Source organism: Pundamilia nyererei, unplaced genomic scaffold (assembly GCF_000239375.1).
Source record: "Pundamilia nyererei isolate P.nyererei 1_Seehausen unplaced genomic scaffold, PunNye1.0 scaffold00126, whole genome shotgun sequence".
Lineage (NCBI taxonomy): Eukaryota > Metazoa > Chordata > Actinopteri > Cichliformes > Cichlidae > Pundamilia > Pundamilia nyererei.
In genome coordinates this window covers 1,202,191-1,229,357 of record NW_005187527.1, presented here as the reverse complement: position 1 = coordinate 1,229,357, position 27,167 = coordinate 1,202,191, and the positions used below count along the sequence as shown (strand labels likewise).

At 41.7% G+C, this 27,167-nt stretch overlaps 1 protein-coding gene across 26 annotated transcripts in view; it reads left to right on the top strand.

Annotated features, from left to right (window-relative positions):
- The window catches only part of LOC102193494 (protein tyrosine phosphatase receptor type D), a 398,348-nt gene that overhangs the window by 140,074 nt on the left and 231,107 nt on the right, over nt 1-27,167 (top strand). For all 26 annotated transcript variants that reach the window (XM_005743019.2, XM_013913330.1, XM_005743018.2 and 23 more), the window contains exons 5-6: nt 17,778-17,850; nt 20,903-21,012. The gene's annotated coding sequence lies outside the window, so the exon portion shown is untranslated. The remainder of the gene's footprint in view (nt 1-17,777; nt 17,851-20,902; nt 21,013-27,167) is intronic.

Genomic DNA, 27,167 nt, shown 5'->3' with positions numbered 1-27,167 from the left:
CCCTCTCCCAGAGCGATGAATGCCTGGCACAAGCATGACCCACTTGTGTAGTTTTCTATGGGCCACAATTGGCCTTTGCTGACAGTGTTGACTCAGGGTGAGGCTTAGCAACAGGCCCACATTATATGGCCAAGATGTCAGATATGTTCTGACCTATGGGTACTTGACAAGGAGACAGAAGTAGCCCAGAGCCACTGTCTGGGTTGTGTCTGACGGGTGGCTGTGCACCTCATACTGGGTAACACTAAATCTGACAAGCTTTTTAGTTTTCAGATGCTTAAACTTGTCCTCCTCCTGTGGCTGCTTGTCATTTTTGGTCACTTTTTTTTGCTAACACTTTATACTACAGCCTGCAACTGTAAGACAAACATTAAAAACAAGGTTTTTGAGTACAAACAAACATTGAATAATAGAACATGCATCATGCAACTCAATATAATGCTTATTAAATATAGACGGAAAAAAACAAAAATCTAAAAAGCCAAAATTCATGGACTAATTAATGGATAGCCTGCACCCTGATACTGTGTATCTATGATGTAAGATAGGAAAATATTGTTTGTTCATCTGCAAAATTACCAAGAAATTACGCAGTACTTAAAATTACTTGCACAATAATTTGTCTCCTTTCCTGTAAAAGTTATGCAACACTTAAAATTACTCGTGCACTAGGGCTGGGCAATATGGCCTAAAATCCATATCGGAGTATAATTTGAAGCATGTGCGGTAACGATATATATCGCGATATATTCTTTTCTTCTCTATATTTCTATATTATATTCTATATTGCTTTATCTCTATATTTTCTGCACTAAATGTTTTGGTTCGACTTCAGTGATGTGACATCACTGAGAGTAAAAAACTGTTTAAATTCTTTCATCTTTAATAAAATCATCAGCGTTGCTGCTTTACCAGGTGTAACAATTAAGTTTAACATCCAGGCATCCATGAAGACAGAATTTATTCAATTTAACAGAGTTAGAAGTTAGCAGGAAGTTAGCTCGCTGGTTTCCACCTAAACATGACATACCATGTTCTGACAGAGAGATTTCTGAAAAAATTAAAACGTACAGCTCTGCTACCACTTCCAACATCAATGAAGACTGAAAACAACAGTGACTTTTTTAGGGTTACTCAAGTTGAACTAGCTGGTATATAATGATGTGCTACGTGATCGCTAGCGACACAGCTATGTTAGCGTAACATAAATACAGTGAAGCTGGAGGATGAACGCTAACTTTTTTTCAAGTTGATAAAAGTTAATGTGAGGGTTCCTGTTGGTTAGGGACAAATGCAATCGCATGGCAGGATGCTGTAAACGGACCAAACTTCAGTCAGGAGAACAACTGAGAACAATACGAGGTTAATTATTAACAACAACAACATGGGAATAGAGCAACTGCGAGAGAATTCAACATTAATGAATCAATGGTACGGAAGTGGAGGAAGCGCAGTTAATGGCTTTCCTCATATTCCAAAACGTGCTTCGTTTCTTCGCTATTACTGTCGCCCGGCATAATTTGCAGATGATATTGTTTGTAGCAGCTGCAATGCTTTCGACCAAAAGAGGCACAGCTTGATGACACCATCAACATGCGCTATCGCGGTAGAGTGGAATAGTCAAAATCTCGACCTTTGGCCAAATTCATATTGTTTCTACTAGGGATGCACCGATACCGGTATCGGGTATCAGCGTCGATATCACATTTTCTTTAAATACCACATTTTTAACGAGTACTCGTTAAAAGTCCCCCGATACCGAGGACCGATACCACGGTCTGAGACCTGTCTATGTTTGAGCGGCATGTAAGGGGTTAATCACAGGCGTCGAGTGCCCGCCCCCAGGCCCCGAGTACTCGTACTCGTTTCCAAAAAAGTGGTATCGGTGCATCCCTAGTTTCTACCGTATACTGTTTATACTGCCCACCCCTATCATGCAAGACATAAATTTACTTACACATTAGTTAAAATTACTTACAAACTACAGTATAGTTATTTCTATGTTTCCTCTAAAACACAATGTTTGTGAGTAAATTTAATTACAACGTCATTTCAAATAAAATGCACCGAAATTAAATTTCATTACAGGGAAAGAATGCGCTTAGTTGTGTTTCATATTATAAAGTGTTATCCATTTTTTTGATAACCTGTTAACATACTGCTAATATGTTTAATTTTTAAAAAAAAACTTGGGGTCTGAATATGTAAAGTTGATTTTTACTAATTACATCCGTGTTCAGGTCTGCTGTGAGCCATGCAGAGGTGACCTTGGCCAGACTGTGAATTCTTCTTTGCTCGTTGTTAGTATTTCTAAATACTGTCTCACCACTGAGACTGTCTTTTGGGAATTGTCCTAAATTAAACATTATCATTAATTTGAATGTAATTATAATAGCAAACCCGGAATTACTTATACATGCCGTGTTGGTGTTTTTGTATCATTTAAAGTATCCTTTTGTGTTGCATCTCATATTATACATTGCTAACTTACAAAAAAATATCATTTCAGAATGTGATATAATGAAGAGCTATGATTGTTTGGACACAATCATCACCAACGGAGGAAATCACCTAAACTGTGGTCCTTCATGAACGTTTTTAAAGAATTTACTCAAACCCTTTTCCCTGTGTCAGTGTTGCTAATAGCTATACCTGTCATTTTTCTCATAGACAGTGACACTGCAAATTGGTAATTACAAAATGTCAGCAATCACAGCAGAAATTATGTTTGTCACACGCTCCCAAAATACAGATGGGTTTAGAGAAACATGCAGCTCCCCTATGACGTCAGCCGTGGCCTTTGAAAGCACATTTAAGCAGCAAGTTTCCATCAGACAGAAATACTAGTAAAAACTTCTATTACACAAAAACACTTGATACAGTTTGGACCACAGTTTGTCTTCAGATCTGTCTTAATTCTTCATAGTGCTGATTCAACAAGGTGCTGTAAAGATTCCCCAGAGATTTTGGTTCATATTGACAGGACGGCATCACACAGTTCACACATCCATGATGAAAAGCTGTTCCTGTTCCGGCACATCCCGAAGGTGCTCTATTGGATTTAGATCTGGTGACTGTGAAGGTTTTTTGAGTACAGAGAACTCATTGTTATGGTCAAGAAACCACTTTGATATGATTTGAGCTTTGTGACATGATGTGTTATCCAACTGAAAGCAGGAATCAGAAGATGGTACACTGTGGTCATAAAAGGATGGAAATAGTCAGCAACGATACTCAGGTAAGCTGTGGCATTTAAACAATGCTCACATGGTAGTGAAGAACCCAGGGTGTGTTAAGAAAATATCCCAGTAGCCTGAAACATTGATACAAGCCAGGATGGATCCATGCTTTCATGCTCTTCACACCAGACTCTGACACTAACATCTGAAGGTATCCAATATGGTCTTCTGGTGCTGTAGTCCATCTGCTTCAAGGCTGCATATGTTGTCCTTTGATGCTCTTCTGCATACATAACAAGTGGTTATTTGAGCTACTGTTGCCAGTAACGCCTCAACAAGGCATTTTCACCCTAAGACCTGCAGCTCACTGGATATTTCCTCTTTTTCTGACCATTTTCTCTAAACCCCCCAAAATTGTTGTGTTGGAAAATAACAGCAGATCAGCAGTTTCTAAAATACTCAGAGCAGCCCACCTGAAAACAACAACCATGCCACGTTCCCCGTGCCTGAATTCACCTTTCTCCCCCATTCTGATGCTCGATTTGAATGTCAGCAGGTTGTCTCAATGCGCCTAAACGCGTTGATTTGCTTCCACGTGACTTGCTGATTAGATATAGAAGAAAGAAAGTGGCCGCTGAGTGCATTTGCTTTAGTCTGACCTCCTTCCTTACATTTGCTCTGCATTAAAGCTGGGGTATTTTGCAGACCTGCCGACTCAAGAAAACCTGATCGGCCCCCATTTGATAAAGGACTGATATAACTCACGCCTCTGCGCCAACACTGAAAATCGAGCCTGGAGTTGATTACCTTGGTATTAGTCCTGGAAGCAGAAGAAAACAGCAAGCCTCCCTCTCCAAGGTTCAAAAATACACCTACCAACAAGCTTGCTATTTCCCCTTGCTTCCAGCCTGTTTTGCTAAGCTTGGCTGATCACCTGCTCGCTCTAGGGTTCTATTTAATGCACAGACATGGGGGCACATATAGATGTTATCTGACTGTTGAAGTGTGCAAATACAGGTTTTTTATTCTTCTTTTTCTGTTGATATTTGTTTAAGACACGGCTTTATCTAAAGACTCGTCTCAAAGTCCCTGATGACTCTTGCGTGTTAACGCTCCAGCCATCTCTGCGCTTTGTTCAGCAGCTGATACTTTTGTTCTTGACAGTGCGAGAATAGAACAGTCTGGTTCGTCTCCTGTAACTCTCCTGTGCCTATTTCTTTTTTACATATAAGAGAAGCACCACTTTCCTTTACCTGCTCGACACGTGTTTTTTTCCCTGCTCCGTACTTGTTTTGCCCCTCCACACACACTTTTGATGAAAGGCATCACATAATGTTTTGGAGGGGAAAGCTTTGCTGCAAAATTGCACTAAAATACTGTAAATAATGATTTCCTTTATTTCACATGCTGTATCACCCCACAGCGTTCCCTGACAGCACAGAGGGGAAACAAAACAACAGGAAAAATAGAGGAAAAAAAAGAAACTTGACCAGACACAGCTCACATATGCACACACCACTTGACTGGGGGGGGAGACAGAAGCACAATCAGCAAAGCCATTTTTAATGAGCCTCTTCCTCTCTCCATCTATCAGAATGGAATTAGGACAGCACTCAGCGGCTGAGGGGAGGGACGCTGGGAGAATGGGGGCACATGGCTGAAGGAAAAAAAAAAGTCTTCATTAAGGACAGTGAAGTAGAGGTGGGAGGAGAGAGCGAGGGGGGGAGACTTAAGTGATCTAGAAATGCTTCTCCTCTCCTCCTCCTTCCACCACCTAATCAGGGAGCCAAAGTTATGCCAGTCAGAGCGGTTGTTATTCCAGCTAATCCCTCATCACGCCGTTTCATCAGGTTTGGCATTTGGCTATCTGCATTAATTAGATGTTCGAATGGACACAGCGTTAATAACTGACGCGCGGCAGATAATGAGAAGCGGTACGGCGCGGCCGTATCCCCTCACAATCACGCTCCCTTTGTCAGCGCTGATACCTCTGCGCTTAAAACACTGCATCGTGTTTACCTGCACCGGATTTCATTTATTGATGATTCAGGCTGTTTTTAGTGCCAGTGGTGATAATGTACTGTCTGCACTTTGGGAGATAAGTGTGTTCAGGCGCGATAGTTTGGACTTGTTCAGAATGCCTCTCCTTCTGTCTCCTTCGCTATTTTTATCTCCGCTCTCCTTCCAAATTTTTCTTCCACTTTCTACTTTTCTTTTATCCCACATTTCTCCTTACTCCCCTCGCCATTCTCTCCCATTTCTTCTATCTCACCTGTCTTTCTCTTTTTTTTTTTCACAGCTTCCCAGAGGATAGCAAGAACCCCTATCTCTCTTTTGCACACTCTCTTCACTTTTAGGCTGTCTTCTCCCTCCCCACCTCCCATGACTCTCTCCTTCATCCATATCAACACCAGGTGAATAGCTCCTCTCTCTAATATCCATTCACAGTCCCCCTTCTTCTTCTTCTTCTTCTCAACTGCCTCTCCTTCCCTGCTTGTGTTTCACTCTTGCTGCACCGCTTTCAAGTTGCACTCGCTTTAATATTCTGCTATCCATCCTCCTTTGTCTCCTCCCTGCCTTCCTTCACGTTCTCCTTCCTTCTTTAGTATTCCGTCAGTCATTGCCAAGTGAATGGTGATGCACTCCATCACAGGTCCCAGATCACCTGCAATCACGGAAAGCGTAGCGTCCTTGACTTTACTGTCTGCTCTGATAAATGCCGGTGCATCTTCACCTAAAAGCGATCACGTGCGAAATGTTACGTTCATTATTTCCCAACATTTCGAGTGATTTATTTCACTCTTGTTGCAGTCTTTAGAGCTGAATCCTTTACCAAACAGGACACGCCGACTAAGAGCACATTCTTATTTACAAGAGCAGCCCAGGGAGAGAAAGGGCCGGTTCACACCCACCTGGGAGATGCCTGAGACGAGCTTCTTTGGAACAGATGGAGTGTCTTTCTAAAGGAGTGCTTCAAAGAGGTGTCTCAATTTTCGCTTTTACCCTTTCATTGTTTCTTCTTACGGACCAGCACACAGCTGTGTTCTGCCGTACAGCGACGCCGCCATTTCATTAGGGGCATGTCATGGCGACAGTGTTTACTGGTAGCAATGGGAGTTGGATTGACAATACTGGGCGTTTGCCTCCAGTTACTGATGAAAGAACCTTGTATTTATTTTGGTCTTATTTGGATTGTACCATTTGTGATGCTAGCTTTGTGCACAGAAGGTTGAGTGATTGTGGTTATTCTGTGTGGCCATCACAATCCTTAGAGAGTCTCTCGGCCTACTACTAATAAACAAGAAAATACAGGATGGCAATCTTCTTCTTAAGTAAAATTGGTGGTTGCCTAGTGATTGGCATGAATTTTTTTCACATTTAAAGACCGATTGCAAGTAGTTACATCGACCAGCTGATCACCCAGAGGTTGAGCGTGCAACACCCACCACCTCTCATTTTTGATCGCAAAGCGATTGCCTGTCTCCAAACAATTGCAATTGCCACTGGCTGCAGTCACTCATCAACTGCTAACACACAGCAATTAGTTGGAGTCGGTCCGTGTCAATGAATCAGCTAGTTTCCATCTGGTTGTTTCCTGGTTATATCCATATTAAAAAGCAAAAATGCCAAGCGCCTGTGTCATTTTGCATTTAAATTGCTGTCCTGCAGCAGATGCATCACTATTTTTAAAGCAAACAGAAGGTTTCTACGTTCTGGCTGGACTCTGTATGGACTGTGTATGTAGACTCCTGATTTTTATCACAGCTGCAACTTCACTGCACATGTTTGCAATAGTTTTGGCTTCTAAACACAGATGCATGAGCAATATTATGCTCACAGACTCTGACGTAGCTTCCAAAGTGAAGGAGGAAGTGACACTCTAATGAGCATCGGGGGGCAGCTTCCCACTGGTTGCAAAAAGCCTTAGCTCTGTTAATCTATGACCTCAGTAAACACTTTGCAGATGAGTTTATAGTCACAGTTCCTGACTTTAAGTATTATTGAATACAAGATGATCATTTTGTAAGTTGAGGTTCTCTTTAGAGACAAAAAGAAAGGTAGAGCAAGGTATGCTTTAGGGTGGGCCTACCTTATGATTGACCTTATAATGTGAGGAAGAGCAAAACGTTACATAAAGCAGTGATGAAGTCAGATAATTAAAACATCAGGACTGCTTTGGTCAGACACAGCTTGAATGAAGTTAAGCAGCTGCATACTTCTCTCTGTGATGTGGAGTACTGGTATTGGGAACAAAGTCTTTTGAGTTAATTCACTTCTGGCAAACTTCTTGATCTTCTGCATACCCAGGTGGTACAGACTGTAAGGTGTACAGTCTATACCAGGGTGCTCGTCTTTGAAATAAAGGCTAGTTTTTTTTCCCAAAGTTAGCTTGCTGCTACTCCTGGAGCAGTTGAGAAGTTCTTCCCAGTTCCTGTCACAAAGAAGCGTTACATTGAAAGCAGAAGTCTTAAGACAGCTTCACTCTCAGTAATCTTGAGTTGACTTCCGATAGCCCTTTGGATTCGTGTATATCCACCAGCCAATCCTCCCTTCCCTTCACGTTTCCATTTATTTCTCCATATGTGGTTTTCCCATCCATCCCTCATCGTCAGACACGAGGGTTCTTTCATTAAGGATTCAGATGATGTGTGGTGGCTGGGTTTTTAGAAACCTTCATTTGTGAACATGTCTCTTTCTTCTTTCTCTTCCACTCTTCCCTGTCATTGTAAACAACTGATTATGCCTTTGAGTTATTCCATCACGTCCTTTTTTTTTCTCTTTCCCAACCTAATGATTCTTGTCATGGCACCGAGCTGAAAATTGAGGCTCTCTCAGATCCCCCAGTGTAACTCAGCCTTTATCTTTCAACTTTCAAATCCCAGAAGCTCCTTAAGTCCTCTCTTAAGTCAGCACCAAAAGCCAAATCTCTCAGTCAATTTACCAGCCAGCCTAGTCGTCATTATTTTGCGCTCGCTGCCATGATCTTACTATCATTAAAATTCATCCCTTACATAACCATCAAGGACGCGATACCGCTCGCTGCGAAGAACAGAATACACCGTGTGTGCAAACAAACACACACACATGCGCGTTTGCAGTTTATTTTTATGTTTTTATACACTTATTTACTCTCCCCCATTTTGGCAGAAGCGGTGATTCAAAAGGAATGGATGCTCGGTAAGCGCGAGCCCTGTGTGAAATATTCAAATGGCGCCCTATTTACATAGGCTGGAGAGTTTCTCTCCCATTGCCATCACATGTTTGTTATGTGATATAAAAAGAGAGACAGCGGCAACTCCAGAGACCTCATCCCCATATATTATGCGCCAAGCGCATTCTTTTTATAGCAAGTATAAACACATTAGTTTGCTGCATTAAAATCCACTCAAAATGTTGGCAGTTGTCAGGGTTTGGACAAAAGATACGCCATGTCTTCCTTTACAATAGGTGAAGTGTGTGTGTGTGTGTGTGTGTGTCTTTGGTGAAAGATAGAGTGTTTGAAGAGACTAGCAGTAGAGAGTTTGTTGTGTGTGCTTATGCAAAGATCCAGTGTGCTCCCACACCTGTGTGCGAAGGAGCACTTCTCAGTGTGTGTGTGTGTGTGTGTTCGGCCGCGCTGCCAGACGGCTGCTATCTTTGCAAGTCAGACGGGCAGAGAGGCTGCCGAGGCACGCCAAACGTTTGAAGTGCTATTCTCTCCCAGAAGTTCGATCCACCCCGAGGAAATTTGTCATGTTGTTCTACCTTTCTGATTCCCATATGGCGGGGTTGAGTGGAAGGGTATTTGTCCTTATTTGCTGTCAGCGTCTCAATACACACAAACACTGGTTAAAGTAACTAAGAAATTAGTTTTTCGCCTCGCTGCATTTTTTCCCCTTCTCCTGTTAGTTTAATATTTTCATTCAGCCAGCATCCATCATTCGGTCGTTCATTCCGGGTGGGTTTTTTTTCCCAACCAAATGACTCAACAAACGCTGATAGCCTCAATATTTTCCACCACAGAATATATCCTCTCGCCATTAACTCTGAACCGAATGTCTTCCTTTTCAATAGTTAATTAACCCGCACCCTCCTCCTTTCGCTTCCCATATTAACGCGAGCGACTCCTTCGCGACCCATCGAGACCTCTAACCAGTAAGTGAAAATGAGACGGAAAGGAGAAGATGAAAGGGCGGCGAAAGAGAGACGTAGATGGCAAAAGAGAGAGAGAGAGAGAGAGAGAGAGAGCATGTTGTCTAGAGCCAGAGAACCTCAAGAGTGATTCAGCCATTGTTACTCATCCCCTCCTTTTTGCAAGAGGGCTCATGTCATGAGTATTTTAAGTGCTCTCCATTCCGTTGTTCTCCTTTAATCCTGTTAGATAACTCTTTTTCTCCCTCCTCCTTCTGAGTCTTTCTATTTCTTCTCTTTCCTCCTCCGCTCCCCCGCTGCCCACTCAGCAAACGGCGAGTCTTATGCTTTCTGCCACAAGGAAAAGATAGCATGCCTAAACAAGGTAGAGAAGGAGAAAAAAAGAGGGGGGGGGGGAGGAAGTGGAAGGGAGGAATGCAGGAGAGGGGAAATGACAAAGATGTGGCAGTACTGGTAGGTGTTGGAGAAATGCACTGGCGAGTGCAGGATCATTTTTTATGAGGAGGGATGAGCGTGGACGAGAGCCAAGGCAGTGGCGAGTGGGTTGTGGAGTGGAGCCTGCACCGCAGCTTGCTGTTAGGACGCAGAGAGTTTGATTTGAAATGCGCGTAACTTGGAAGGTGTTTTAAAATTCACAATCTGAATAATTAAAAACAAACTAAAAAAAGTAGCCAGACTCGGCGCGACGGGACGCCTCTCTGCGTTTGATCCCGTTCTCCATCACGCTCGTTCAAACAATCCTGCACGTGGCTAACGCGGACACGCGCAATTTACACAAACGCAACAAGCGCTCTGGCATGAAAGTGCATTTGTAACGTTAAGACAGAGCTGCCTTTTCCCGTTGCCACCTTCTTTTTTTCTAAACATCTGATGATAGTAGGTTGAATCACACTTAGATCCAAACAATACGTGATGCAATGTTTCAAACCTGCCTTGTAACCACTGTGCGAAACCATCAACACTCCATCAGCCTCAAAAGAAGTCTGCTTCACATAAAATACATTTCCCACAAGCCAGCAGTTGCCAGCCCCGTCGTTTTGCATGAGGACTATCGCAAATGAGGAAGCGGCGGCGGTAGGCGTTGCTTCGCCCAGACGAGGTAGCCACTTAGCACAGGTGAGGTGGGGCAGCCACATTTTTGCAGCTCTTTCTGTGGGAGAGGGCAGAAAAAATGGATCACAGCAGTACAGGAAGATTTGCTTAAACCAATAGCACAGACTAGTGGTGAATGCTTAGAATTGCATGAAAGCTGCAAGTCTTGGATCTGTGCGTTATTTTCTTTTTTTTTCTTTTTTTTTAGCATTTTCAGTTACATTCAGTCAAACTCAACAACCCTGAAATCAGCCATCATTGAATGTGTGTAATTTCCACTGATATATGGTTATTGCATTTAAGCAGCTCCATCACCACCACTTACTTAAACAAGCCCAAACCTCCTCATTTGCATTCCGAGCACCTGACGGATCCCTCGCTTCCTCTCTCTGCCAAAGAAATTAATTCAACACAAAGAGGAGGTGGGAGGGGCTGGCACTTGTGCTGGGAAGGATTTGCATGACCCAAAAATGCCCTGCCTCTTCTCTGACTCCATAAATCAAAGGGATAGAGAGAATCCCCCCGATGCCTCCTTTCTTTGTCCTCAAAGGTGATAAATTGATCCCCCGGTCGGCTAATAAGCAGAGGCACAGGGCGGCCCGAACTTCCCAAAGATTTATGCGGGCGAGAAGTGGATTTATAGCGCAGGAAATGTGAAAGATCTGGAGAACTAAATCTATTTACTTTATTCTTACTACCGATGCTCATGAGGTTTGAGATGGAAACTCCACAGGGGCACACCCCCACCCCCCTTCACCCTCCCTGGGGGGCGCAAATGTCAAAGAAGCAGGGAACATCCGTCACGGAGGCAATAAATGAGGTGGAATTCCCCACTTTTGATTGATGAGCGCTTGCTTCCGGTGGCAAACATTCTCAATCCGCGCGCCCACCGCCCTTGGATGTGGCACCGTTCGGCACAGTTATGATTAGGTTTCATTCCTGGACTTTGCCGAAAACCAATATGAACGACACTTCTTAGGTTTGTCAGCGGTCTTGTCCGATTATAGGGAGGAAAAGAATGTAGAAGGCAATCGAACAGCTTGCAGCTTTTGCCAGACACGAGACCTTTTAAGGCAACTCAAGCAGTCATCTTAATGACGAGAGGTGATACACTGACAGGAAAAGCGGTCTTTTAAGAAGATGATCAATGCTATCATCTTCTCTAAGGCTGACTGGGAAAAAAGGGGGCAGAATATAGTGGCATAGAGTTTCCTAAGAGTGCCAAAGACTGGTGGAGCTACCCCCATCACCACCGCCACCTCCTCCTCTTCTGTCCTCCTTCCTCTTTCATTCTCTTCCTCTAGAGTCTCCCACTCTAGCGTTAATGTGTTTTCCCTCTTCCCTGTTGCACCCCATCTGATTTCTCACCTTTTCCCCTCTCTGCATGTCTTCCTTTTCCCCTCTTTTTCTTTTCTACCGAACCTCCTCTTTCGCTCCCCGTCTACCGCACACCATCTTACTCACTCCCCTCCTCGCACCGACAGCATGCTTATCCTGTTGCGTTGATGAGATATTTGAACGATTACCATTATGCATGCTGAGCAGATTATGATAGCCTTTGGGGAGGAGCGGTTTGAGCGTGATGGAAAGTTTTCCGCATGATAGAAAACTCCGCTGATAAGTGGGCTTCGGCTGCAAGCGAGGGAGAGGGGAGCGCGGAAGGGATGACGTCTCCGCTCGCTCGTTCTCCACCCGAACACCAATAGCCTCTCCCATTCGTCAGAGCTTGCGTCGAAGCTGCGCGGCGGAGCGGTTTGGCGTGGAGCAAAACTCGTTTGAGCTACGACATTTGACTTGTCGTATCAAAGGATATCACTGGGTAGCTTCGCTAATAAAGCCAAATGTGCAAATGCAACCCATGAGGGGGAGAAAAACAAGTTTGTGCTTCATCGGTGACTTCCGTATACCTGAAACTTTGAATTCCTCACCGAGACAGCTCGCATGGTAAATGTGATATCCGTCAACATCAGCCCGACTGTTGCAAACCTATGCAAATATGTCTAAAATATCAAACCTCCTCTCTCCTAAAAACATACCTTTTTTTTTTTTTTTTTTTTATTTCTGTTCTCTTTTCCTTTTTTGGGTAGGATGACAGCAATCCTGAACAGACACATGATGCAGTATATAACTAATTCTGCGTCTGTGCCGCAGAGGCAGCTCTGGGTACAGAGAGAGAAAGTGAAAGAAGCAAAAAAAAAAAAAAAAAGCAGATCCCAAATGCTCATTTTTAGCTGGCTTGTTTGGGCACAGCGCACCAGAGCTGACGAGCTGAGCACAGAGTTTTTGACACAATGGTGTCAAACTCGGGACTGTGATGTTCAGCTCGCACAAGTGAATAGCGGTGCACCTGCTGGCAACACGCAGACACAGACACAAACAGACTGTTATCAAGTCTGAGTGGTAATTAGTGTGTTTGGGAGTGCTGCGAATCATAATGACTCATTTGCCTTACATTGTTTCATTAAAGAGGCTTTCGGAGACATGGCATATGGAACCTACTGGAAATGCTGAAGCCATTTGGAAATGGCAGTGCTGTTAAGCATCCGTTTTAAAATGATAACAATTATAATATCAAAGTTGTTGTCTCTGTCAGAGTTTTGTTTCTTCACTCCTAGTATAATCAAGCATTTAGCAGATGGGCTGTTCTGTGTTTTCAGTGCCACACTGGGGCCAGCGCTAGGTTGAACTATGATCCTCTTTATTTTCGTTTTTAATCTTTCTCTAAATTGTGTAAGAAAGCAAGCCCGTTCATTTAAGCCATGTCTAATAATTTCTTTTGCTTTAATCAACTGAACCTGGTACTCAAGAACATGAAGTAAGTTATCACCCAATGCTGTTTCTCTACAATGAATTTTCCCCCTTTTTCAGCTCAGTGTTTTGGTGTTATTCCCTGCAGCTCCCTTTATAGCTAGCTGTCACCGCTCTAATTAGCGCCTTTGCTTCAAGCAGCTGTCTTCAGTGACAAACATAGTTAGGAGTGAGTTCCTAACAATCCTGATCCTGAGATATTCATGATAATAACCCTCTTTGATCTAAGTCCTCATATATGCCAACGCTAACCCTATTCCCACCCCACACTTTGGGAGAGCAGCACCTAGCATTGCTAGCAAACGATGCTATGTAATGTCAAACTAAAACAAATGCCTGAATAATGAGATTATCTTAACTATAACGATCAATGAGATTCAGAAGTTTTGCTTTTGTATCATTTTACATAGTTTATCATTATCATGCATCACATTATAAAACATCTGAAAAGCTTCTGTGTTATTTACAGTAAAATGTGTCCACAGTATAGGCGACATAAGCGCGATTGTTTTGTTGGCTGGTTTTTGTCATGTACGACTTCTATGCATCAAACTGTGATAAAATCCACATAACTGCACTGTTAGGTATATGGTATATGGTGTATAAACCATATACCATATACTGGTATATGGTTTAAAGTCTGCACTTTTGACCCGAGTGAAGATGATCTTGCTGCTGGATCATCTTAAATGGGTCATGTGATGTGAACGCACCGGCGCCTCTGTTGGCTCCAGAGGGTTAATAAGCAGAAATCACATGAGTTACATTCCAGTGGAGCATTTATTTGCCAGGCTGCAGTCTCTGCAGAGGTCCTTGGCTGAGGCTCTGTTAGCCACGCCACAGTCTCAGCTGAGGACCAAGGGTGACTGGGCTTTTTCTGTTAGGGCACTCACTGTCTGGAAGAATCTCCCTGAGGAGGGCAGCTTGCTGAGAGCCTGATTGTCTTTTAAATGTCTCTTAAGGACATATTTTTATAAGTAGGCTTTTTCAATGCTTCCACTTTGAGCTACTTTTATGCCGTCTCTTATTTTGTTTCATCACCTCGTCTTCTTATTGTTGTTTTTGACAGTTTTATATTGCTTTTAATTTATTTGATAGTTTTAGAGCCCGTCTGACACATTATATTGCCAAATGAATTCACTTGTCTGCCTTCACACATATGAACTTGAGCAACATCCTCTTCTTAATCCACAGGGTTTAATATGATGTTGTTCCACCTTCTGCAGTTATAACAGTTTCAACATTTCTGGGAAGATTTTCCACGTGTTTACGAGTGTTTATGGGAAATTTTGACCATTCTTCCAAAAGCGCATTTGTGAGACACCCGAAGTCTTGCTCTAATTCATCCCAAAGGTGTTCTGCTGGTTTGGGGTCAGGACTCTGTGCAGGCCAGTAAACTTCTTCTACACCAAACTCGTTCATCCATGTTTTTATGGACTTGCATGTGCACCTTTGTGCACAGTCAGGAGGGAGCCAACCCCAAACTGTTTTCATGAAGTTAGGAGCATGAAATTGTCCAAAATATCTTGGTATGCTGAAGCATTAACAATTCGTTTTACTAGAACTAAGGGGTCGAGCCCAGCTCCTGTAAAGCACCAAACTTTACACCTGTTACAATGCAAGGAAAATTAATGACCGACTTCTTGCACAGGCGGGATCCTGTCATGGTACCACGCTGGAATTCACTGAGCTCCCGAGAGCGACCCATCGTTTCACAAATGTTTGTAGAAGCAGTCAGCATGGCTAGATGCTTGACTTAATATGTATGATTTATACGTATGTATGGAAGTGATTCCAACACTTGAATTCAATGAACTGGATGGGTGAATATAATATAATGTATAATAGCTGGCTGATATTATCAGCCGATAGCGTCGATTTGGCAATTCTTAGTAATAAATTAAAATTTCACAGGTAAAGAAAACCAACTTTTACCAAGTTATCAGTGTTGATGTTTCTGATGTTGCAACTCGTATATCACATTTTAAATTATAAATGTATAAATAGGGCAGCACGGTGGCACGGTGGTTAGCACTGTTGCCGCACAGCAAGAAGGTCCTGAGTTCAATTCCACCATCAGGCCGGGGTCTTTCTGTGTGGAGTTTGCATGTTCTCCTCGTGTTTGCGTGGGTTCTCTCCGGGTACTCCGGCTTCCTCCCACCGTCCAAAGACATGCAGCTTGTGGGGATAGGTTAATTGGATAATCCAAATTGTCACTAGGTGTGAATGTGCGAGTGTGAATGGTTGTCTGTCCCTGTGTGTTAGCCCTGCGACAGACTGGCGACCTGTCCGGGTGTACCCCGCCTTTCGCCCTATGACAGCTGGGATAGGCTCCAGCGCCCCCCGCGACCCTGAAAAGGATAAGCGGAAGCGAATGGATGGATGGATGTATAAATATCATAACTGGTCTTTAAATCATTAACTAGTCCTGCATTCAGCATCAGAATGTTTTTAGTCTGCCTTTCTAAAGTATCTTGGTGCCAGAAGCTCTGAACTTGTTTTAGAGTAATATGGCAACAAACTCTGAGCTCACCCTCCATACCCAGTCCATTTCCTGCTCTGCTTATACAAGCTCGATGGCGCCGTGATTCCTTTCGCTTTGTCAGCGGCACAGTGCGTAGTGTATTACCACTCATTTATGACTAGGTGAGATCTTTCCAGCATTCAGTCATAGCACTAAAATAATATACAAATAGGAATTTGATTTTCTTTTTTTTTTCTAACTGCTCCCACTTGACTGGCATTTTCGAAGCCGTGTATCGATGGAAGTGATGTCTTCACCTCTCTCTCTCTCGTTCAACATTCTGGTGGTTTTATGAGACGAGCTGGTGTCTCTGTTGGTTACTGTTCAGGGGGAAGGTCATAAATGGGCGATTTATGTCTGAAGTACAGCCAGGAATGCTGATGCTACTGTCAGAGAGCAGAGATACTGTCTGGTTTGACTCACATTTAATGGAAACTATAAAGTCCACAACTGCATGTCCTAACTCACTCACTTTCCAGTATGTGCTCACACAGGGACGGAGTTAGCATAACTGGCAGACAGAAATTGTATAGAAAGGCGTAATAAGGCAGACGGACGATAAATTTGCTCTGCGTGACACCAGAGAAGGGTTCACATTTTCAGCGTCTTGCAACACATTTCTGGACTAATTTGCGGTATAAATGCACCAAGTGTACCGCCGGCGCTAAAACTAATCATCATAGAGACAAATGAGAACACTTCATTAGCGCTTAGAGTTCCAGCGGTGTCCGCATGTGTACAAATGCTACTCTTGCAACACAATTTCACAATTTGATAAGTGCAAAGGAATTCATTACCACAGCGCCAGCTAACGTGATGCTTGCATTGATTACTGCAACTACTTTTTTTTCCTCAACAGCTCTTATGTGGACTTCTACACCACCATTGTTAAGTTATGGGCATTTTAATAGCTGTAGACAGGGGTCCATTAGCATTGCTACTTGGGTGGCCTTGGCCATGTTTCTCTAAATCATTAAGCTAATTATACAAGCTAATTAATCAGTATGCTTGGAATGGGCTGCGCGAGCAGACGCTGCTCTTTGTTGGTTTGCATAATGAAACGGGTCCATTTTTAGATGGGGGGTGAAAAATGGAGAAGGGGAGGGAGAAAGAAACTTTGATCTCAAAAGTAAACATATGATTTTTGCATATCAAGTGCTTCGGCAAAGTGGGTGTGGGGAAGAAAAAAAATGATGTGAAGTAGGTTTGCAGATGCAGAAAGTCAAGCGAGATTCACGTTTGTGGTGCTTTGAAGATCGCTTGAAGACAGCGGATAGGGGAGGCAGTTTGTGCTGCGGTGTCCAACATCCAGTTATCCGTGTGGGGTGTTTTTTTTTGTTTTTTTCTCCACGGGAGGCAAACGCAGCCAGAGATCTGTCAATCACCTGTGCCACTGTGACATCTGAGGGTAGTCAGACAATCTCAAGGGCACGTGTTTTACTTAACTGAAGCAAACGTAGACGACTTAATATTTATGCCTCTACCTAAGAATGAAAATCAGCCTTTGTACTGCTTGGTCATTGTGTCCCTTTTCACAACACAACCTGAAACCACATTCAATTAAAGCCCCAATTACATGCACTATGTCATTATAACTGGCTGTGTTTGTGTGTGTGTGTGTGTGTGTGTGTCAAGCATACACTTATGCTTTCTTGCACGCTTTTTAAAACAAGGCACTGTCAGAAATTATTACTTCCAAGCAGACATAACCAAACATCCTGCCATCCTGTCTTCAGCAAAAGGTGCAGACACTGTCAGCATTCATGCAGGAGTTTTATTTTTAGCAGCTCTCATTATGCACAATGGAAAGTCATTTTCTCAAAGTGCATGAAGCATGTTTACAAACCTAATAGGGCTGCGGTGATAACACATCAGCGCGAAGACACTACAGTGTGTGCCAGCTCATGCTCGTCTCCGTTCACCTCGGTGCGGTGACTCTGTATGCAAACTCAGCACTGGCGTTCGGTACACCGATCTAAGTGTTTAGTGGTGAATGGACTAAAGCGTGACACGTCCTGACCTCTTTGTCTCTTTACCCGCAGGGAAATTCGGAGGAGTTCTGTTCTTTCGTCGCTCTGGTCCGAGGCAGCAATCGCAGCTGATTATTCCAAACGGGTAAGATTGGAAAAAAAAGAAAACAACAACAACAACAACAAAAACTCAAACCCTACAATTGTGTTATTTAATCTGAGAAACTCCACTGATGACAGCCACTCCACTGGGGGATTTCTTTTTTTTCTACCTCCAGCGTTCAAATGTCAGCAGTGCAGGAGAATAATAATGTCAGCCCACAGAAATCAAATCAGGGGTCAGACAAATAAATGATGTTAGTATGGATTAAGATAAAGGTAGAATACATGTCAGGACATGATGCATTGCTCACTTGTAGATAATATTTTTCTTCTTTGTCTGACTTTTATTATGAATCGGGATGAATGTTGCACAAACTATAGAAAAATAAATGAGTGCCTTTGCAAAGGCAGTTTTATTCAATAACAGCTTGAGATTAATTCCACTCATGCTGTCAGTAGGCTACCATGTTGGGCTGATGACACACAAAGCATGCTAACGGTGCCCTCTGCAGTACAGGGATCTCCACTGCTGCTGCTCTACAGTTTTAAGAGCAAAGCTGTTCTCATATGAAGACTGTGTGATGCACGCTGTTCACACCTCTCACTATATTTGCTCCTGCAAACACCCTGAATCTTCAGAATCACCTGCCGTATTAAAATAGCGTTATTGCAGTGTATAATTATGCTGTAAAGCCGTGTCGTGACACTAACGCTTTAATCTGCACTAACTAAAGTTCCCACAACTGCAAACGCCGAACTGTCCTCGGCTAAATCATGATGTCTCTCTCATTATCATCATCATAATAACGTTCCAGCTGGGATAATTAAAAGTACAGTTCATGTCCTTTGGAAGTGAAGCCAAGTTACCCTCTATCACAGCGGTGTTTTTCAGATCAATGAACAGTCCCGTGGTTTCCCCCGGAGGACTTGCGGGTGCAGCTGTAATTGGAGCGTTTGTGTTGCTCTGAGTTACTGCTCCCCGGGCAGAGGCCAGCGCACACCAGAACATTCTTCCACATGTCCACAGGATTTCCAATGAACTCATCAAATACACTCGTAGGGGAAGCGTGTTGAGATCAAATTATCACACGCTCTGTTCTTAAGGAGGATTGAGACCCTCATTTTTATTTCCTGTCCCTGCTGGCAGCATCACATATATCCCTAAGTGTGTTAAATGAGATCGCAGGCACTAAGAATGAAAGATCTTTTTCAACAAGGCTTCGGATGCTACTCAATGCCTTGTTGTAATTACCGGGAGCATTTGTAAAAAAAATTGGCAGGAGGCGCAGGTGGCACACTGATTCAAATTAAAGGTGACGGCGACAAATGCGACATGCGTGGAAAGGCTAGGCAAAGACAGTTAAATACAGATAAGTGAGGAAGGCTAACTTTGCGTCAATGACAGGAGCAGAGTTGTCACTATCACGCTTCGCTACTGTTGGAAGCCATTCTAGTGCCCTGTTTAAGAGCCATTAAGTCATTAAATTTAAATCGAATTTGCTGTTTCTTTTCAGGGAAGAAAAAAAAACATTAGGGGCACTGTTGTTAAAAAGATGCTGTAATGCATTTTTACCAAGAACTGCGGGTACATAGGTGCCCTACGCCTGTCAGATGGAGTCGTGTTATATAAAGTGGAATTCACAGCAGTAGCAGGTGACCTGGTTTAAAATAGCAGCTGAGAAGAAAAAAAGTTTCCTGAAAGTAGGAAGTCTACTTCCTCATAGTGCTTACAGTACCTGTGAAGTGACCCGTTAGCACTGAAAAATGATGCGTCTTTGGAGTATTAAACAACCGAATCACTTAAAACTGTACAGTGTTGCTGGCTTTTACTGCGTCATTGACGTGGCTCTAATACTAAAATAGCTTTTTGTTGCAAAATACAAAAGTAGTCTTTATTTTTGTGTTTTGGCACAAACTGTTAGATGGGTAGGTTTAAGCTCTTTTGGAGCAGGTTAAATTGTCAAGGATACGAAAGTAGGTGTAGCGTTTAAGACTAAACTGGCTTCAGTATATTATATCATGGTTGGCACTGTGTGTGTGTGTGTGTGCATCCATCCAAGTGTTGTGGGCCAGACCTGGCTCCAATGATTTATTACACTGCTTGAAGGGATTTGTACTTTCATGAGGTCACATGAGTAGCATGTCAGTCAGGCATAGCAAAGTGTTCTCTTTGGCCCTGCTGGCAATTGGTAGGCATGCCAAAACAGAAAGAAAGAAAAAAATCCTGTTTCCAGCACATATTCAGGTACACCAGCAGGTACGCAGTCTTACACCCACACCCACACACTTACAGAACCAAATACTGTAATCCAGCTTAGCACTGCTTTATCACCTGAGCAGGAGGCAGACGTTATGCAAATGCACGTAAGATATTCCAGAGGCACGTCAGCTTAAGCCTGCCTTTAAAATGTCTTTTGAGAGGTTAATTCTATGCAAATAGAGCATCACGAGTTGAAAAACGAGATGGGTATTTTTCTAATAACACTAAGAGGAAGCCACTTAGATGCAAAGTGGAGTCTTTCAGATTGACCTGGGGTAATCATTACGAGCCTAAAGGTAGTACAATGTTTTTTCTTTTGGCCAACATTAATCTGCAAAATTCAAATGAAAATTAAACATAGCTATGTTTATTTGCATGCTCTTTTCTTAATGTGCATATTCCTACCAGATGTGAATTTATATGTTTATTGATGATGCACTTGATGAATTTGAAGATATAGTCCCCATAGATTTGTTTTACGGCTTTCTTATGTGCACCTTCAGGTTTCTTTCATCATTTTGTTTGCAATATTAAAATAGTGGGTTACAAAAAGAGCTGTAAGCTGGAGACGATGTTTTACAGTTTTCAAGTGAACAAAGAAAATCTGATTATATCAAACATATTTATATATGTATATAAATATATATATTATTTTCTGCTTCTTCCGTATGTAACTGCTCGCATTGTTGAAAATAGTGCATGAAAGTGATGCTAATATTAGAATTATCCACCGATTCCTTTTGCTAATAAAGAATAGACAGAGTCTGCCTGGCAGGCTATATGCACACACTCATGTGGTTTGTATTCTTATCTCAGTTACTATCTCATCTTCTAGGTGGGGGCAAAGGGGGCATTAATTTCACTGGTGTGTCGGTGAGGTAAAACCGCAGCATCGGGCAGCATGTTGGCACCTGCGTGATCCCACCAAAGAAGCCTCATTACTCGGTGAGTCGGATAAATGTTCTTTCAGTTCATGCAAGGGCATCTGTTTTTGGATTTTCTATATTAAACCTAACCTTTTTGTCAGTTCACTTTTCAATTAGTTCGTTGTCATTCATCTTAATGATAAAAGAAGCAGAAGAATCGCTCTCACAACTTTAAGCTGCTAATGGATAAAACTGCAGCAGAAGCTCTCCACACCACGTCATTGACTTTGTTTTTAATTGAGTTGTGGCATTTGAAAAGTATAAAAGGAGGAATATGATAAGGTTATTTTTTTGCTAATTTTTCTCATGTGCTCATTTTTTGTGTTATTCGTTACAGAACATACAGAGTACACTTGAACTTTTTATTTAAAATGATATAAAGTACATCTGAATCTTTAAAGAAAACTACAAAATGTTTGAAGAATTAGCCTAAACTCTTTTACTCCTGCATTTTAAGACACTAAAAGTTTTACTACAATGTATGGCTACACATATTTCTCAAAATGAAAACAATTTGAAAACAGTTACTTTAAAATATTCTGTCGTTAAGTGATGCCATGATGAATCCTACTTCCGGGCCTAAAGTAGTCTGCGTTTAATATGGTTTTTGTGTTGTTAACATGTTTAATGTTATGTATTTTCTTCTATTTAATCTCAAAAAGCTCCTAAAACAGTCAGTGATCCCTGTTGACCTCCCTCGGCTTTTATTACCGCTAATCATTTATTTAAGCTCAGTTTTTAAAACCTTAGGATGTAACTACAGCCCAGCCCATGCAGCAGTATATGAATGACTAACCTCGTATTGTGGATGGATTATCTCAGTTGTTGTCCTGGCTGAAGTTTGGTCCTTTTACAGCATCCTGCCATGCGATTACATTTGTTCCTGACCACCGAGAACACTCACGTTAACTTTTATCGAGTGGAAAAAAAGTTAGCTTGTTTATATTATGCTAACATAGCTGTGTCGCTAGTGGTCACGTAGCACATCATTATATAGCAGCTAGCCAAACTTCAGTAACCCTACAAACATCACTGCTGTTTAGTTTTCTGTCTTCATTTATGTTGGAAGTGATAACAGAGCTGTACGTTTTGTTTCCAAAACCCCGCAGTCAGGACATGCTATATTGTATTTAGATAGAAGCTAGCGAGCTAACTTCCTGCTAACTTCTAACTCCATTAAATGTCATAAATTCCGTTTTCATGGATGCCTGGATGTTAAACTCAATTGTTACACCTGGTAGAGCAGAACGCTGATCATTTTATTACAGATGAAAGACTTTAGACAGTTTTTCAACTCTCAGTAATGCCATAGTGATCGTTTGATATATGGACCTGCAGCGGAGTTTAGGCCCAGACACGGCTAGTGACGTCAGACTTAACGACCGGATATGTGAAATGGGACAAGATTTAGTGATTTAAGGCTGATAACAAGTACGTGAAAAGTTGTGCATAATCAGCATAAAGTTGGTTTAATCAGCTTTGTACATACTGCAAAAATGCAAACGTAACACAGAAAGTCTGCTTAACATCTAAAATGAATATTAACTATGTCATAATTCAACACAGAAAAAAAACAATGACTCGGGCAATATAATGACCTTAGTATCTGATATAGATAAGAACTACTGAAGCCTAAGATGTAGTTGTGTGCCAGGCCTGGTTGTTGAGCTCTCAGTAGTCTAGAAGGAGTAAACAGAAAAAGAAACAAACAAAGACACAGATAAAGACGAGAGCACTCAGAGAGCTAACTATCCCCGACAGGGAACAGCAATACTAAAACTGATGTTATTTATACTGATGTCATCATTCGTAATACTGAAACCCCCAATAGTGACGTCTGCACTGTTTTCATAGATCATTTGTGCTGATGTCAGCATTGTTAATGGAAATCTAGTGTAGTATATTAATCTTTTGGTTTCAATATGAAGTCATGTAATGTTGTAATGAAAACATATGTTTTAAGGAGCTCAAGGAAGTGCTTATGTCTCCCAGTCACTCTTATATTGCGTAAAGTTTGAAGACGATCCAGTGGAAACTAAAGCCTTTTCCTAATGCTAAATGGACCAGTCTTATATAGCGCTTTTCTACTTTATCCAAGCACTCAAAGTGCTTTACTAACTTGCCTCATTCATGTTTTCACACTCATTCGCACAAGCACTTTTTTCTATTTACCATTTACACACATTCAAACTCAGATGGATGCATCAGAGAGTAACTTGGGGTTAGTATGTTGCCCAAGGATATTTGGCAGACGGGGATCAAGCCACCAAACGTCCGAGTAGCAGGTGACCTGCTTTACCACCTGAGCGACGGCCACCCCAAATTCATGTGATCCTAACCTTTGACCTATGACCTTGAAGCATTACTTCTAATATGGTCTATTTTATTAATTTTACAAATATGATTAGAGCAGAGCTGTCTGAAATCCTTTGCCTGTTCAAGCTGTAAAAAGCTTGCAGATTTCTCAATTACTGTGTCATTATGTGAAAATTTATGTCATCATTGTGATGTCTTAGGGTTTTGTACTGAAAAAATAAACACTGTGTTGTACAGCCCTCTCCATAGTCATATAAAAGATCAGTTAATATGGTTTCTTGCAATTGTTTTTCAAGGTCAGCTTTGACCTTGGGCATGAACAGAAAAGGTCAAGGTCAAATGCTTAGCCAGCCTAGTTGGTGTATTGTTGTGATGTTTCAATAAATGTCTTGTGTCCGTTCAGCCTCATCAACAGCAGAAAAGGATTTTTTTTTTAAATTTAAATCACAATGTAAGATGTTTACATTGTGTGTGAATCACCTTTCAATTCAATTCAGTTTTATTTATATAGCACCAAATAACAACAACAGTCGCCTCAAGGCGCTTTATATTGTAAGGTAGACCCTACAATAATACAGTTGCTTGCAAAAGTATTCGGCCCCCTTGAACTTTTCCACATTTTGTCACATTACAGCCACAAACATGAATCAATTTTATTGGAATTCCACGTGAAAGACCAACACAAAGTGGTGTACACGTGAGAAGTGGAACGAAAATCATACATGACAAATAAATAACTGCAAAGTGGGGTGCAAAACATACAGAGAAAACCCAACAATCATATGTCCCCCTATGAGCAAGCACTTTGGCAACAGTGGGAAAGAAAAACTCCCTTTTAACAGGAAGAAACCTCCGACAGAACCAGAGAACGAAAAAAATACATGAGAAAATAAGAAAACAAAACAAAGAAAGGACTAACTAAAACCTTAAATAAATGAGGTACTGTAGAGTATCATAGTACCTATGCAAGGATATCACAACAAGCTGTCAGCGATGAATACAAGATTACAGGCTTACAGCAACCTGACATAAAAAACAAGCTATTGCATATTTACACAGCATCATCATTTTCATCTCTTTAACTTAGTTGTATTGTCAGGAAGAGAAAAAAACTACATACAGTGTTTTAGATGTTGGCGCTGCAACACAACAAAGCATAAAACAATTTTAACAGCTACCAGCTGTGCAGCTTTGTAAGCAGCCAGAGTGTGATCGGGGCAAATTCCTAGTGTCATTTCCCACATTTAACCAGCATCTGATATACTAGAACCCGTTTTGAGGAGAGAAAATCCCTGACCCAAGCCTGCGCGGTGATGTAGCTGAAGAAATACATTCAGTGGGGTATAAATATTGCACAGTGAGTACATGGAGGGCTTTTTGGCCAATGAATTATTACAAAGTCCAGTGGCATTCCTGCCAGCCGCGGAGTATATCTCGCTCAGCTTCACCCTGCAATAAGCTGTGACTGGGGAATTGTGGTTATAGTCACACCACAAATAAAGACCAGTGATACCAGAAATCCATCACATTCATCCCACAGGTTGTGTGCTTACATTTGGCCAGACTCAGCAATATCCAGTTAGCTAAAAGGGTGTAAATAACAATGAAAGTGCACACAGCAGGTGGTAGACAAAAAAAAGGGGGAAAGTTTATTGAGTTTCCCTTTTTTTTTTCCTGTATTATCATTTTTTTCTTCTTTTTCTGTACACATGAGGCACAGCGGCGTTAGCTAGTCAACATTTACAGGAGGCAGGAATGAGAGACAAACTATTTCCCTTGGTGATCAGCTTCATGATGCTTAGATAGATGGTGATCCCCGAAGCGAATAAAGTGTGCCACCCTCACGTTCTCGCTCTCAGAAGAGCAAATCTGGATGGCGACGATGATGGTGGTGATGATGATGAGTCTATTTGCTCAACATCAGTAGAACAGGGATGTGAAATTACTCCATGTTCGGATTTTTCCTGCTAAATCACTTTTCATTTGCACAAGATAATCACGTAACCCGGCGGAGCATGAAGTCGATAGTTAACACAGCTGATTGTACCAGCACAATGAGGTTAAACGAAGATCAAAATAAGTATTCGAAATGGAAAAAAGGGAGGAGGGGATGACTTTTGGATTGTCAAACCAAAGATATGTTGGGCAGGTTGGTGATTAGCAGCAATGCATAATCCCCAGTCTGCTGACATATTTCTTTTGGATACTGGCTGTCTGAAAAAGACAGATATGCAGTGCAGAATGGATCAAATCTGTTTCATGTCAGATAGCAGCTAGCGGTTTCTCAGGACAAATCTCTACTAAGCCACAAGCAGACTGGATTAGAGATTGAAGCAGTGACCACAGTGGATCAGGAGAATACTAAAAAGGTGCATTATTAAATGATTAGCGACAATTTCCGATAACCTCCAAATTACTTACTTAAATACAGCACATTCATAAGTCCCGTTGCCTCACTTGTCGTGATTGAAATGCTCATTCTTAAATATCGGATTTGTATTGTGATTATGAGGAAGCGAACATGGGAGATTCTTCTTGTTCTCTGTGGAGAAAAAAGGCAAAATTTTGCAAAAGCCCTGAGCCTGTGCGCATGTTTAATGCAATGCGCAGGTTTGTCTCGAGGTGTTATGGATGAGGTGTTTCATGGGACCTGCTGCTCATTTAGTCCTGTGACAGGTAATGTTCTGGTGCTTTTTGAGATGTGGCTTAAACACACGCATACTGTTTGCTTGCAAAAAAAAGGAAAAAAAGAGGAAAAACATGAAGAAATGGAGCTGCAGCATCACTGGTCATGCAAATGGATAATCTCAGCTTTTTCTTTCATTAGTTAACATAGTGTAAACGTGTGCGGCAAACAATCTGCATACTTAATCCCACTGCAACCTCCAAAGGAAATGAAAGAAGAGTCTAAACGTGCGTCAGGATACACATGTTGAGGGAATGCTATCTCAGGACTTTGGACTGTCTATGAAACTTCAAACCGAATCATTCTTACACAGACAGATATTTTTCAGCCAAAGTGTGTTTTTGTTGCCAGCCTTTATCCAGCATTATATAACCACAAGATGGTGCTATGCATCATCGTTTGCCTTCCAAGCCTTCCCCAAGTCCCTCCACGTGAGGAGGCGTGATTCACCTGCGTCATTAGAATGACTGCTTTCCATTTAATAACTCAGTAAAGTCTCATTTGCATGAAAAATTAAACGAAATACATGCTTTGTTTTTGAATCGCTCGATCAGGATTGACCGTGATGCCAAACTAGTTATTTTAAATCTCAATCTTCAAATGACAAAAAGTTGCAGTCATTTTATTTAATCCAAGAAAAACTAAACATTAAACATTATCTACATTACATTTTCCATTTTCTCATTTCACAAAAAAAATCCCAAATCATCTAAATAAATCAAATTAAAACTAACATGAAGATGTGAAAACCACCAGAGCAAACTTGAGTTTTAAAGATTGTATTGAAAAAAGAAATATTGAATTAGTTGTCGGGCGACTTGCTTTCAGGGAAGCTTTATGTATGTGCGTAACACGTGACAGGTTAAATGCATGTTTACATGCTTATGCAGTATAGAAGGAGATTAGATGGGGTGATAGTACAATTGAAATTACAGTAAAATCCAGTAGGTGGCAGTGTGTCAATACAGATTTTTTTTTTAACACACCCACAGTAGGTGTGCCTCTCATCATCAGGAGAGGTTCCTTACTTGCTATGTCTCTGCACAGTATGACGGGTGAATGCAAAGTGACAGCGCAAATGAACTTTTATCGATGGTGTAATGAAACACGCAAGCTATTTGGATGTGGTGTGTATATGTGTGTGTGTGTGTGTGTGTTTAAATACATATATA